Raw genomic sequence first — 14479 nt, 5'->3', positions numbered from 1 at the left:
GGTTTCCAATTCTTCCCCTTCACCTGTCAGTTTTCCTTTGTCAAAATTGAATGAAAAATTACAGCCTTCTTGCTTCTTCAGCTGTTTACAAAAGGAAAACAAAATTAGCAACTCACAATAAGTACGGAATGTATATAAAGTAAGCTCTGTCTTATCTTCTGCCCTTCTGTGTAGTTGGTAACAGCTACCTCATGCAATTTTTCTTTGAATTCCCTTCTGTCTGTACCCCTGCTGAGTTAGCACCATGCTGCTCACACATTTGTGGCTTTTCATATAGGGATTAGTGTGGGGAGGTATGTTATCTCCCTTACACACACACTGACACAACCACACTAAACCACACACACCCAATCACACACATTTGCCCACCCTTTTTCAGTGCTGTTGCTGTTTCAATGTTTGCACTGAAGAAAGTAACAACCACTTCTTTTGGCTCTAAAATTTAGCCCAGCAATAATTCAAGACATCATTGTTTAGCTTATTCAATTTTCTACTGCCCATCCTTTCTCCCATCACATTCTCTGGAGAATTATTGCCAGTTCCTGTAGTTTTTCATGGCTTTTGTATCATTCCTTTGTTACTCAATTTTTCTATCTCATCTATTTTTCATTTCTTTTCTAAAGCAGGAGCTGAGGTTTTCTTTGAAAGACCAGATAGTGAATATTGTTGGCTCTGCAGGTAACCCTGATTGCAGTTACTTAACTGTGCCATTGAAGGGTCAGAGCAGCTTAGATGGTAGTGAGAAAGTGGACAATGCTATAGTCTCCCACATCTCAGTGTGTATTTGGCCTTTCCATGTTATTGTAGATAATATTAATGGAGTACATCCTGTGAGTCAGACATTGTGATGGGTAGTTTACCTTGAAGTGATACAAAATTACTACATAAAGGAAAAGACCAATAGTAGATTAAAGACTCCCTCTGTTCACATTGCAAGTAAGTAGCAGAGGTAGACAGAACCCAACTTCGTTTGATTTCAAATCCTTTGTGTTAAAAACACACACAGTGGGGTTACCATTGCGTATATCCATCCATGTTCCCACTCATCAGGCATTCATCTGTATTTTAATTATCTGTGCTAGAAGCCATGGAATTGCTTATGTTTTTTCCACAGTTTCTCATATGTTCATTTCTTTTGTGAATCTGTTGAATTATTTTTGTTTTGTTTTGTTTTGTTTTGTTTTGAGTCAGAATATTTCAGCTCATTGCCATGTCAGGTAATTCTCTCCTGTCAGCCTCCAAAGTAGCTGGGACTACAGGCACACACCAACATGTTCAGAAAGTTTGAGTATTTCTTTAGGGAGGTATTTTTTGTAGAGAATTATTTCTTCTTCCATGCTGTTGCCTTGGCTGGTCTCAAACTCCCAGGCTGAAGCAGGCTGCCTGCCTCAGCACTCCAAAGTGCTGCCATTACAGGCCTGAGCCATTACACTTGCCCCAATCTGTGAAACTTCATTGTAATTTCTCTCAGTACCTCAAAATGTCTTCCTTTATGGAATATTTCTTTCATCTCTTATAGCATACAAGATTTCCTTTCTTATAAATTAGTGCATCAAGAGGCATATCATAGTCTCTATTATTTGCAAGGACATATATTATAGCACACATTGTTCAGGTAGAAAGAAGAAAAATAGAGCACAAAGTGCTACATTGCTTCTCTTTTCTAAGTGACATGAGGGAGACTTGGTTTTAGCTTCCCCCAATGGATACCTAATGGACATTTCTAAAGCAAGCTAATTAATTCCTTGGTCTTCTCATTACTCTCTATGGTCCTTAACTTACTGTCTACCTCCATTAAATCTTCTAAATTTCAGTGCTGGTGCTAACTGCTCCAGTCCAAGTGAAGCCTAGCTTACTCCACCAGACATTGAGGGTCCCGTGGGCTGAATGTTCCATACTTGCAGATCATGAGAACGTTGTCTGTGATTTTATGTTAGAGGCCTTCTTGTTTTCTAACAGAAATACAAAGGATTCTACAAGAAATAACACAGTTATATCATTTGTTTATTCCAGAAGTCATTCGTCTTCACTAGTACGTGGGAAATGGTGACAAGCTTACTGGCATCTTCCAAGTTTAAGTGAGAAAGCAAAACAAAAGAAGAATTTTACACTTCTCATTAGTCATCTTTGAATTTCAATATTAACTGCTGAAAATATGCACTATTTTTTACTTCATCAGTAGGCACACATTTAAGACCATGTCTAGCAGCTTCAACTTTGTAATTGTTGGCCACCATGATAATCCAGTTTTTGAAATGGAGTTTTTGCCAGCTCAGAAGTCAGAATCCAAAGTGTATGTAGAAGCTTACATTTAATGAGAATTTTTATTATATTGTAATAATATAGTGTAATGTGATTTTAGAACTGGAAAATTGGAACAGAGGAGGTAAATGAAATCCAACACAATTAAATGAGGCTTCCTCTGGAGTTCCAGAGACTGATAGAAGCCAGCTAGTGAATATCCTGGGAGTTGTTTATTCATGCTTTAATTCAGCACAGACTAGCATGACCTCTGACTTTCCTATGATATTCAGTTCACTATGTCATCCACCCTGAATTGTTGCTGCTTGAGCACTTAAAAGCCTAGTTCACCTGTAGCAAGTTGGGGCCTTGAAATATCATCCATGAGTGTTCATGTAGTTTTCATGAATCACATTTTTCATCAGGACCTACTGGGTTTCATCCATTAAAATTCAGACAGTTTCCATGAATCATGTTTTTGATGAGGACCTACGGGGTTCAAAAAGACCCTGTGACCCCTAGTGGCACTTCCTGTCTGGGTCATACATGCATGCTTTCCTCCCCAGTGACCACCTTGGCCATGCACAGGAAGCTCAAAAGCAACACCAGAGATGATGCCACCTGACTTTCTTGTCAAGAATATTTCCAGAAACAAGGCTTGGCTCGAGAACATGATGTCATTCAGAGCAAACAGGCCAATAGATTTTTGTCATGAGAAGAGACCAGTCCTTTCCAATTTATGTTTCTAATACATTTCTGGAACATTTGCCCTGTTTCTCTCAAGCACCCAAGTCAGCTTTAATGACTTTTGAGGAATTCATATTGTAAGTTGCTTGTAATGTATAATGTTTAATTGTGTGATACTTTTCAACTATTCAGGACTTGTCACCAAAATATGATAAACAGGATTATGCAACAGGTGTTGCTGTGACATTATTTTCTCATATTATGAGAACAATACTCATTAAAAATTGTTTTGATTACTTGTAGCAGTACTGCTTCCTGGGATGCAGCTTCTTCTGTATAGTTTCTGTGCACTCCACTGGTCCTGTGGTGGACAAAGGATCACACATAAAAATAATTTGTTGCATACATTGATTTTAATTCTTTCTCCTGCTACCATTCACCTTGTTAAGGCACTTTCACAATTTGTTCCTAAGCTTTCAGGATTGATCATCATTGTAAAAGAAACTACTGCTTGAGTACACACAAAAACATCCATTTATCTAAAGATTCACTTAGGTTTGTCATGACAACATGTGTGAAGTAAAGCACGCTTTAGATGTCAGAGACATTTTGAGAAAATGGGCCACACTCCTCCAGCTCAGGATTGGGAACAGCTTCCTCAACAAGGAGGCTGTCTCTGTTTCCTGAGGCAGTTGTTAAAAAGTACCAAAAATTTGGTGGCTTTGGACAGCAGAAATGTATCGCCTCATTTCTGAGACCCACTGTCTACAATCAAGTTGTCAGTGGTGCCATGCTTCCTATGCAGGTCTTAAGGTAAGAACCTTTTTGTTTAATCTCCCAGTTTCTGGAAGTTCCCTGGCTTGCAGCAGTGTAACTCCAGTCTTCCTGTGTCATTTTTCTCCCTGTGTATATCTCCAAAAGATCCTTTTTTCTAAATACACTTGTGGATTTGTTAGGGGCCTACCCTACTGTAAAATGACACCATTTGAAATAACCATGTCTTCATGTAACCTTTCCTTCCAAATGAAGACACATTCTGTGGTACTGTTCACTTGGGATGTCAACAAAGGAATTTTGGAGAGAATACACTTCAATGCATAACTGAGGTGTCATTTTAAAATTAGGTTTTGAAAGAAAGAATTAGATATAATGAGAAAACAGACCTTTTGTATGTCTCTTGAAAATAACAAAAAAAGCAAAGTCAAACTTTGCTATTTCTGCACAAGAAAACCATCCACAGAATTTACAGAATTAAATGTTTACTGTCTTCATTCCTTGTGGGTAAGTTAATCCGTTGTTGCTCACCCAGTCATTTATGAGTATCATCATCTGCAGCAGTTCATAGTTCATTCTGCTCTCGACCTCATAGATGAGAACATGTGGCTTTTGATCAACATGTTCTTGAAAAGTGGGGGCAACTCCAGCAAGTGGTTTGTGTCAGCATTCTTTATTCAGGACATAATTTTACCTTTTTAGTAAAGTTATTTAACTAATGTTTGGGTTCACAAACTAGAAGATGATGGAAGACAGGTGCCAGGCTCTGAGATTGTACACTTCACAATTTGTATGAATATAAATGTTTCCATTCATGGGACTACTTTTGTTTTGTTAAGGACAAAATATTTTATTGAATAGCTAATTTTAAAACTAAGTCTCACATCGACCAAAAAGTTTATCTGAATAATATCAAGGGTGATGCTACTTTATTTTGTAGTTATTTTTTCACTTAGAATGCTTACATTCTCTTTCTGGTAAAAGTAAGCTAATTTTAAACCCAGTTAAAGTATTCAAATCTTTCATCACAAATACATGGCCTTTGAATAATTTGAGGAATATCATATCAATGACCTGGTTGCTTTTTTAAATTATTATTTCTAAGAAAACCATTGCCTTAATTACGTCACATATGAGAATTATTATCCTTCATGGCATAAGGCAAGAGGATGGAATAAATCACTTCTGTACTGATGTTTATGATTTACATATGAAATTAGGGCATGTTCTATAATTTTAAAAATCTGATGATAGAAAAAAAATTTGATCTTTATCAGGAAATTGGCCTTTTGAAGTAACTCCCTTAGGCTGCACAGCTTACCTTTCAGGCCGCATTTTCTCATCATGCAAGGAAGCAACTTGATAGAAAAGTAAATAAAAATGGAATCTGAAATGTTTCCATCTACTTTCCATCTACTTTCAAATAAAATGCTGTGCTAAAAATAGAGATCATGACCTGGAAGGAACTAAGTTTTCTGTGATCAAATAGTCATTCAAGAAGAATGTTGCAAGTTGTATATTTGGTTCGGTTTTTTATTTATGATTTTATTGTTGTTGTTAGGAAGTCTCACTCTGTTGTCCAGATGAGTTCAATGGCATGAACCTGGCTCACTGCAACCTTTTCCACCAGAGTCCAAGTGGCTCTTCTGCCTCATTGCCTGTAGTACATGGGACTACAGGACCCAACACCGTGTGTGATTTTTTTTGTATTTTTAGTAGAGATGGGATTTCACCATGTTAGGAAGACTGGTGTCAAACTCCTGACCTTAGGTGATTTACCTGCCTCTGATTTCCAAAGCCCTCAGATTACAGGCATGAGCCATGGCGACTGTCCCAGGTAGTTGATTTAAATGTAACAATCCAAAAATAAATGTCACAGTCAAGATATGATAGATAGATTTAAAACTAACATATTCTGCAGTTGGAAATGAAATGTGATAGCACATACATTCACATTAATTCTTTTATACATTTAGAGATATTATAAAAATGTATAGGCAGTGTACACAGGAGTATTTAAGAAGCCAAGGAAACACATGTATGGTGCTAAGTATTGCATATATGCTTCTGCCAGTGGTTAGGAATAGTGGTCCTTCTGATTATTTCCTTTCCGTCAGAGAGTAAACCATTGATACGTATACTTGGAAAAAGTTGTCAGTCAGTTTTCAGGAGAGTTGTCAGAAAAAAGCCAGGATTACATTAACATTTGTATTCATCCTTTTAGATGCATCAAAGGTCTCTGTTAAAGCAATAAAAAAATGAACAGACCATGGATACGTATTCATATCAATGTAGTACTTTGGTCATGGCAGTGCTTTATTTGTATTATATATTGGAATTCTTAGTAATGCTTGTTTTGTGGGTGAAGGCAAGGTGGAGGAAGTCACAGAACTTTTATAAAAAGTTTAGAATTGCCCTGGGCATGGTGGTTCATGCCTCTAATCTCAGTATTTTGGGAGACAGAGATGATACACCACAGCAGGCTGGGAATCATCTCTTTGTTCCTATAACAAGATCTTACTGTAAAATAGGTAATGTCCATTGAAAACCAGGTTATACAACCTGTTCTAATGCTAAGCACTTGAACAATTTTGTTCCATTCTGAATTAACGTTAAGCATGTAATTCTAAGCTTTTGTCTTGTGTCCTTGTGTGAAATAGCTACCATCATTTTTACCCCACTTATTTAATTTTTACAATAAGGTATTTGTTCAAGGTTGTGGTGGTTTAACATTCATTTTTAAAGTGCTGCCAAACACAGCAGTTTTGTTCTATTTCCCTTATTGGTAATACCCAAACTAATATGATGTCTTTACCTGTTAGGTAGCACTCATATTAAAACAAACTAAATCCCAGAGCTATGGGTGCAGAAAAAGGTAAGACTCATCTAGAAATCTGGGAGTAATTTCAGGAAGCACATATTTTTTAATATGGTTGTTCCTGCCCTCAATGAGCATATAATCCTGAGGATTATGATGAAATCCAACCAAGAGCAGCAGGGTGAGTGAGAATAGGAAGACATGGCCCAGCTGCATGACAGTGGCACTCTGAAAATAACCTTTCCTCCAGGCTAATGTAGGTGATGTAGGAGCTAGTAATCCACATCCTGGATGTATATTAGTAAAGTTAAGTGACAATTTTCATGTGTGGCCAATTCTTTGAAGGAGCTGGAAGGAAAGTGGAGTATTAAGTGAGACCTCCTATGTTGGCTGCAGAGAACAGTATTACTGGCATGAAGCTGCGAAGAAGAGCACTGCCGCACATGAGTAGAAATATCAGCTGGTAGATAGGAGATGATCATGAGGAAAAATAAGCTGGCAAAGCTTGGATCTAGTAGGCAATGTCCTTTGAAGGCTCTTTAACATGAGGAAAGAATGAAGTCAGTATTAAAATCAGGCTCCCTTAGCACATGTACATTAGCACGAAGTTTGTTGTCTGCTTTAGTGCTCCAAAAGTGATCCAGAAGAAATGTGCATATGGAGTTTCATTCTCTTGTCATAGCTGAAATTTCCTAGGATACTTCCTTTGGCATGGACAGAGATACTGTCAATCTCTGTTTTCCTCATGCTATACTTGTGATCTTTAACTTTTCAGTAACTTCAACACTTCCTGGTTGTTGGTCCAGAGTTCTAGAAAGCACTGACTGTCCAGACACCACCTTTCACTGGGTACCACACTGGGGCATTTCTCTACTTATCAATTTACTACCCGGCATGACTTGTTTATTGCAATAAAAGTTACATGGTGTTGTCTTAATATAAAAGTGAAAACTTAGGTTTGTACAGAAACCTAAATAGTTTTGTTCTAAGATAAGAAACAGTAGGAATGTTTTATCTTCAAGTAGGAAACTTTCCCCAAATATGAAAGTTAACAAAAATATTTATTTAATTGGAATGCAATTGTTATTTTGTATCCTCTACTCACCACTCTATAATTATTACTTATGTTATTAAATGCACATTTGTCTATTCTTCAAGATCTGTTGCTAGCCTTTTTCCATAAACTGAACTCTCTCTATGGAAAAGCTTTCCATTCTTAGCTTGCAACTAGCTGGATATATGACAGATTGTATGGAGCAACGTCTGTACCACTGGGAACTACACTTCCTTCAAACTGTGGAGCATCATCTATGGTTCTTCTGTTCAGGGTGACTCTGCAGCTGCTTCTGACTGCTCTTGTTGCCACACTCACCACCTGCTTTGTTCTCCTACCATTTTCTATTTTATTTTTTATCAAATGTTTCCAGATGACAATATTGGGTGGGGCCAGGAAGAGAAATGTTTTGATGTAAGTGTTCAAAACTCCACTCCCTATATGACAGCCACTTCCCCTCACCCAGCATGTCCTTTGATACCTCTGTCACTCCCCAGTGGCAAGTCTCATCCACATTCAGTCCAAGCTTCGGTTAGCTTCCATAGAATCAGATAGTTACCGACTGCACAGAATGTGAACATCCACAAGAGGCCACAATTTGCTTTATTAAGTCTGACCATTGCAGCAAGGACTTTTTTGAAACAAACATAAATTCCTTGAGAGTAAATCACTAAACAATGTTCAGTAATAGAGGAGACACTAAGTAAATACATGGCCTAATAAAGATGTCTTGATTTACCCTCTGACAAGGTACAATCCTTCTTAGTATTTCCTCTGACAGGGATAAGGTTAGCTTGTGTCTTGTGTGAAAAAGGAATGTTTTAACTTCAACTAGTAGGCTTTCCACAATGGTGAAGAAAGTAACACAAATATTAACTATCCCATTAGTGGAATTGTAACTTTGTATCCTCTACAGACACATTATATTTCTTAAATAAGTTATCAAATGCAGATTTGTCTTCTCTCCAAGTTCAGCGGTTAGCCTTTTTCTTAAAACTGAACTCTGGCTATGGAAAGGCTTTTTATTCATGGAGAGCTTGAATTTAGCAGGAAGTGTGACAGACTGTATGAAGCAACCCTTGTGCCACTGTTGGCCCTCCCTCCTCCTGGGGCTCTGAAACATGATATATGGTGGCAGAAGCTCATGAATGGCATACAAATGATGGAGTAATTGCTACTGAGAATAATTCTAATGATATGTAGAATGAAAGTAAACAAGGCTAAGTCATTTTGAAAAGAATAAAGAAGTAAATTAAATAAGAATGCATTACAAATATGGTAGATTCTAATCTTTCGTATCTAACATTATTGTTTCACCAAGAATACAATGCTAATTGCAAAAAACTCATGTACACATAAAAAGTATTATCTGATTTTTCCAGGAAAAAAATCCGAGTATAAATTCTATCATAGTCAATTTTCTTATTTTAATTATAATTAAAGTCTTGGTCATCTCATTTATTAGCTCCCTAATTTACATATGTAAATCAAAGAAACATTTTCAGTAAACCATTACAGTTTATAAATGTAAGGTGCCACTATTGAGAAAATATATTCCTCCTCCACGAGTGGATTTTTCCCATCTCCCATCAACTAATGACACAGCCATATACACTTGTTGAATTTTATTAGTAAGTAATACACTGCTACAAACACTAATTCTCTTCTCCATGTCCATGTTGATTTTGTGAATATGTGTGAGTTGGTTAGAATGCATCAGCCTTATCTCTAACATTCAACAGCAAGATGAGCTAGAGATCACATTTATATGAATGATTGACTCTGACAATTAGCAAATCATTTTAAGTAACTTGTTAAAATCTCAAATATTTAATTATCTAAAATTAAATTCTATGGTCACACATTTCTGTAATGAAAGTATTTTTTGTATTATTAATATACACCTTCAGGAGAAAATAAATTTTACATTTTACTCTTCCTGCTCTGACCACCTCTGTACTTTCTTTTTCTCAGCCTAGCCTGACTACATCTGAGATGTTGGGATAATTTTATTAGAGTAGGAGCATATATTATACAACATAAATACCATATTTATTTTAAATGTAAAAGTATCAAACCTAAGAATTCACAAAAAAATTGTTTTGCACAATTTAACTTGAGATTTTAGTTGCTCATACACAACACATGGTTGATTTATGATATAACCTAAGTTTAATTTTAATTGCCAAGGTTCAGTATACATTTATACATCTTAAGGCATTTAGGCATTGTGTTTTAAGTTTTAGGAATTATGGCGTTTGAGAAAACTGAGTCAACACATTTGCATCACTTTGTGTACCATTCCCTGTAAGGCTCGCAAAAGTACTCAAGAATCAAACATATTAACGTTTGTATAAGAGAAATGGTTATTCCCTTTAAGGGTGAAGGGTACATGAATGCAGACTGAAACAGCATCTCTCAATTAAGTCTTTATTGCATCAGATATAGATTTACATACCAATCTTATTTTAAAAAGTCTTGCTTAATTGAGCTTTTTGAATTTCAGATAAAATAATTTGAATCTGTCTTAATTATTATTTTGAAAATACTGTACTGAATAAACAGCCCAGGTGGGATACATAGCATCATAATAAACAAAAAAAAATACAATACAAAGTGATCTTCTGCCTATTATAGGCCATATGTGACTTAGATTTGGAGAGTAGAAAGCATCTTGCAGTTGAAAAGGGTTGCTTTGTTAAGTTGATTTTTTTTTTTTAAGTAGACAGTGGGTACAGACTAAGTATTGACATAACTTGGCTTTTTAGCAATTTTGTGAGATATTCAGTGTGACTTGATAAACCATCAGAGGATAACAAGTGGCACATATTAGTAACATCTCACTGGCTATAGCATAGAAAATTTCACAATAGACCACAGGAAGGAAGTATTCAAAATTATCTGTAGCAAAAGATTGTGGGTGGTCTATATTAGAAAAGCTGGCAATGTAGAACTTATGTGTGCACAGATTTATGAGCTCTTAATGAGTTAGAATAGGCAGGTGTTAGCAATTGGATATTTGAGAAAGTGGAGTAGGAAAGAGATGTTAACACCTATGTCCTGGATGTGATTTGATAAGCTAAGAGAATAGTAATGCCATTTACTGATAGAAAAAAATGAACCCGTTTGAGCAGATTGTCTTTAAGAAACATATGGGACACCAAATAAAAAATTGTAATGGGGAGTTGGATACATATGTCCAGAATTTGGAATCATCTGAAAGCATACATGTGTTGCTACAGAAGTAACAATGAAAAACAGTCATAGAAAGTAATGTCCCAGAATGGAAACTTTTTAAAAAAGTTAATGTTATCATGGCAGACAATATTAAGTTATCCAAAAGCAATCCATAGCCTCTAAGTAGTTAGTTTAATCAGTATGTAAGAAGAGTTTTTTCTTTTTTATTTATTATTACTATTATTTGTGTGTGTGTGTGTGTGTGTGTGTGTGTGCATTGTATGTAAGAGGAATTCTCGCAGTCACCCAGGCAGGAGTGCAGGAGTGGAATCGTGGCTCACTGAAACCTCCGCCTCCTGGCTTCAAACAATTCTCTGCATCAGCCTCCTGAGTAGCTGGAATTAAAAGTGACCGCCACCATGCCTAGCTAATTTTTGTATTTTTAGAAGAGATGGGGTTTCGCAATCGTGGCCAGACTGGTTTCAAGAAAAATGATAATTTTAAAGAACTATGTTTATGCTAAACACAGATCTTGAGCATTCTTCTAGAATTCTTAGTTGCATCATCTGCAGTAAAATAAACCTAAGAACTGCACCAGAATTAGTGTTCCAACTCTGCCAGGAGATTCAAAGTTTTACTGTTATAGGATTCTAGAAACAATCATACTATATATCGGGAAGCTCTATACACACATACCCACACAAAAACACACAATTTTCACTCAATAGACATTATAATAAGCACAATGAAAACCTGATAATAAAATAAAGTTATTATGAAGCTGTAGAACACAATAATTAAAGGCAAAAGTTAATTTTAAATTTCAAACAACTGAATATTAAATTTTAGCAATTAAATTTTTCTAATTGTTCTTTGGTCCACCATCATAGATTTCAAGCAGATAATAAATGTTGTATGAAAGACATTGAGTTCCTATCGATGGAAATTAATTTATACCATTTTAAAAATTGTTTGTAGTCATATATTGTTTACTATGTAACTTCTTGTATTTGCTTAAAGTAAAGCTAAATCACGTCTTAGTCTCATCTCATCCAGGGAGGTGATTACAGTAAAGGTATACACGTTGGGTTAATGTGGAAAATAGTCGATGTGGATTAATGTGGGTTTCATGTATAAATTTATTATTCTCTTTATTAAGATAAGCTTGAAATGTTTTGTCTAATGAACATTTAGTCTATTTAGTAGGCAGTATTCAACAGATATATATCAGCATCTGCTGAGTACCAACACTGTTCAAGGCAGCAGATAATAATATAGGCAAAGATCTTATTAATCCAAATTTCACAAGAAAACTTTTGATACTATTAATAATGTGGCAAAGGACATGATTTTCACTTTATGAAATTTTTTAAGAGAATAAGATAATGAAATGTGCACTGTTTAAGTGTTACAAGAAGCCTATCCATGTTATTCTTTACCTGAAATTAGATTATAAAAATTACCTTTTTCAAAAGAAATTTATATTATAAATGTTCCTATGGCAAAAAGAAAAAAAACCTGGCCTCTGACTTGGAATAAAATATTATTTTATTAAGTAAGATACATGGTAGAAAGAAAAAAACTATTTTATTTATCTGTCATGTTAATGTCAAAAAAGACAGAAGTCTTTTGTGTGGGATTTTTAATTTTGACTTCTAAGAACAGTAAACAGTTGGCAGTTTAAATATGTTGCATCTTAGCCCACTCTGAAAGAAAATGACTGATCATTAGCAAATCAGGCAAATTTTATTGTTGCCATTGAAAATTGCTTTACTCATCATGTGTGTGTTCATTTACTATCAGAATTGAAATCAATTTTGTACTGCCAATTAATATTGCTGTTCTATTATCATGAGATTCTTGCTTTACATTCTAAAATGTTGTCTCTGAAAAATGAGTGGACACCAAGCAAGTTTTGCTTTTTCTTTAAAAAGATAGTCATAAAATGCTACTCGTATTTAGTAAAAATAATGAGGTGAGTGGGACATGGTGGTGCATTTCTCTAATCTCAAGTAGTTGGAAGGCTGAGGCAGGAGTATTCCTTGAACCCTGGAGTGTGAGGCCTCATTGAGTTATGACCTATCATCTTGTCACTGTGGTCCAGCCTGGGCCATGGAGCATAATCCTAAGTATAGAACAAAAAATCGAACTATGAAAAGTAATATAGCATTACAGCTTTTAATTTGTTTGCAGTAATGCATGGATAGTATATTTAGCCAAAACATTTTAAATTGGTAATACACCAAGAGGTCAGATGTTTGGGACAGATTGCTAGCTAGCTCCTCAACTGGCTAAATCTGTAAGAATTGGCAAATTATTTATCCTAACATCAATTGATTTTTTATTTGTTACATTGATTTACTAATGCTACCCGCTTAGGAAACTAACTCTGATATTAATTACATTACCTCAATAACTTGTTCTTAATGGCACAATTAGACAGTAAAATATTAGCTACTACTAATATTATAAGTTATTTTCATCTGCTTATTTTTAAAGCTCATAGTGCACACGATAAAATTCCAGAAGACCGAGAATGGCTGTTAGATACAATAGAATGCTCTAAGAGTCACTATCAAAAATGAGCATATCAGTGCATAAAATGTATGGTAGGTTTATTTGGCAGTCATTTCATTGTCTATCATACTGTTTTTTCTTATAATTTTGTAGAAGCCTATGTCAGAATTAAGCACTTTTTTAGAAGAGAATAATCATGGATGACTGAAATTAACATTTTAAGCTGATACTGAAAATTATTCTAAATTCTATTACATTTATATTTGTATTTTCTTTCAAAGGCTAATGGAAGTATTAAAAAGAAAATGGATACTTCCCTGCCAGAGAAAATACCATGATCACGAAGGTGGCTTTCCAAGGGAAAGGCCGATCTATGGCACTCTAGATGTGCTGACACATGAGATTTCCCCGAATGTGGGAAACTCAGCTGCATAATTTGCAGAAGTGAAGGACTGTGTTTGTGCTTTCACATGGGAAAAAAAAAAGAGAGAAAAGAAAATTGAGTCATTTAGTGGATATAGAAAATGGAAAGAAAACCATATACTGGAAACAATTCTATATGCCTACAAAAATTGGTGACCTCCAGTACAAAACAATAAAACATCAAATGGTTATTTCTTAGAAAGATCACATAGTGCTAGGATGACTCTTGCAAATGCTTGAGAAATTTGTCCAGATGAGGTGTCTGGGGGAAGCCTCCAAAAGGCAGCAGATAAATGTGGGAAAAAGAAAAGTAATTTTTAAATGCATAAGCCAATGTTTGTGTATTAATATTGCCCTTAAAAATATTTATTTTGTGAAATGATTAGAATTGGTTTGTTTGTTCTTAAAAAGTAGTTTCCTTTTGGAAGCAACTTGTGTGAAATGGCCTAAAAATTATGTAGCTAAAATAATTCAGATTTTTTCCTAAATTCTAAATCATTTGCAGGAATTGTAAAAATGTTATACATATCAGCTTTCTTGCATTTCTTAAGAGTTTATTCTAATGAAGAAAATAAAATATAAGGTATAAAGTTACTTTTATAATCAAACTGTCAATCTTTTTAAATATTTATAATTTGGAGACAGTTGACCACGATGTTTAGATGGGCATAAGACCTCCCCAACAGAAGATGCTCCATTATATCCTCATTCAACAGGTGCTATGTATCAACAGGCTAAATAATAATTACAATTTTCTTTTTGAAAACTCATTTTGATGATTTACTTAT

At 35.2% G+C, this 14479-nt stretch overlaps 1 non-coding gene across 1 annotated transcript; it reads left to right on the top strand.

Moving 5' to 3' along the window:
• Window positions 1–13577: 13577 nt before the first annotated feature.
• Window positions 13578–13737, top strand: LOC129053541 (U1 spliceosomal RNA). Its single transcript, XR_008518330.1, has one exon. It is a non-coding gene; the product is annotated as a U1 spliceosomal RNA (small nuclear RNA).
• Window positions 13738–14479: the final 742 nt, after the last annotated feature.

This window comes from Pongo abelii, chromosome Y (genome assembly GCF_028885655.2).
Source record: "Pongo abelii isolate AG06213 chromosome Y, NHGRI_mPonAbe1-v2.0_pri, whole genome shotgun sequence".
Taxonomy (NCBI): Eukaryota; Metazoa; Chordata; class Mammalia; order Primates; family Hominidae; genus Pongo; species Pongo abelii.
The sequence above is the reverse complement of the archived record's forward strand: the minus strand, read 5'-3'. Positions and strand labels throughout refer to the sequence as shown.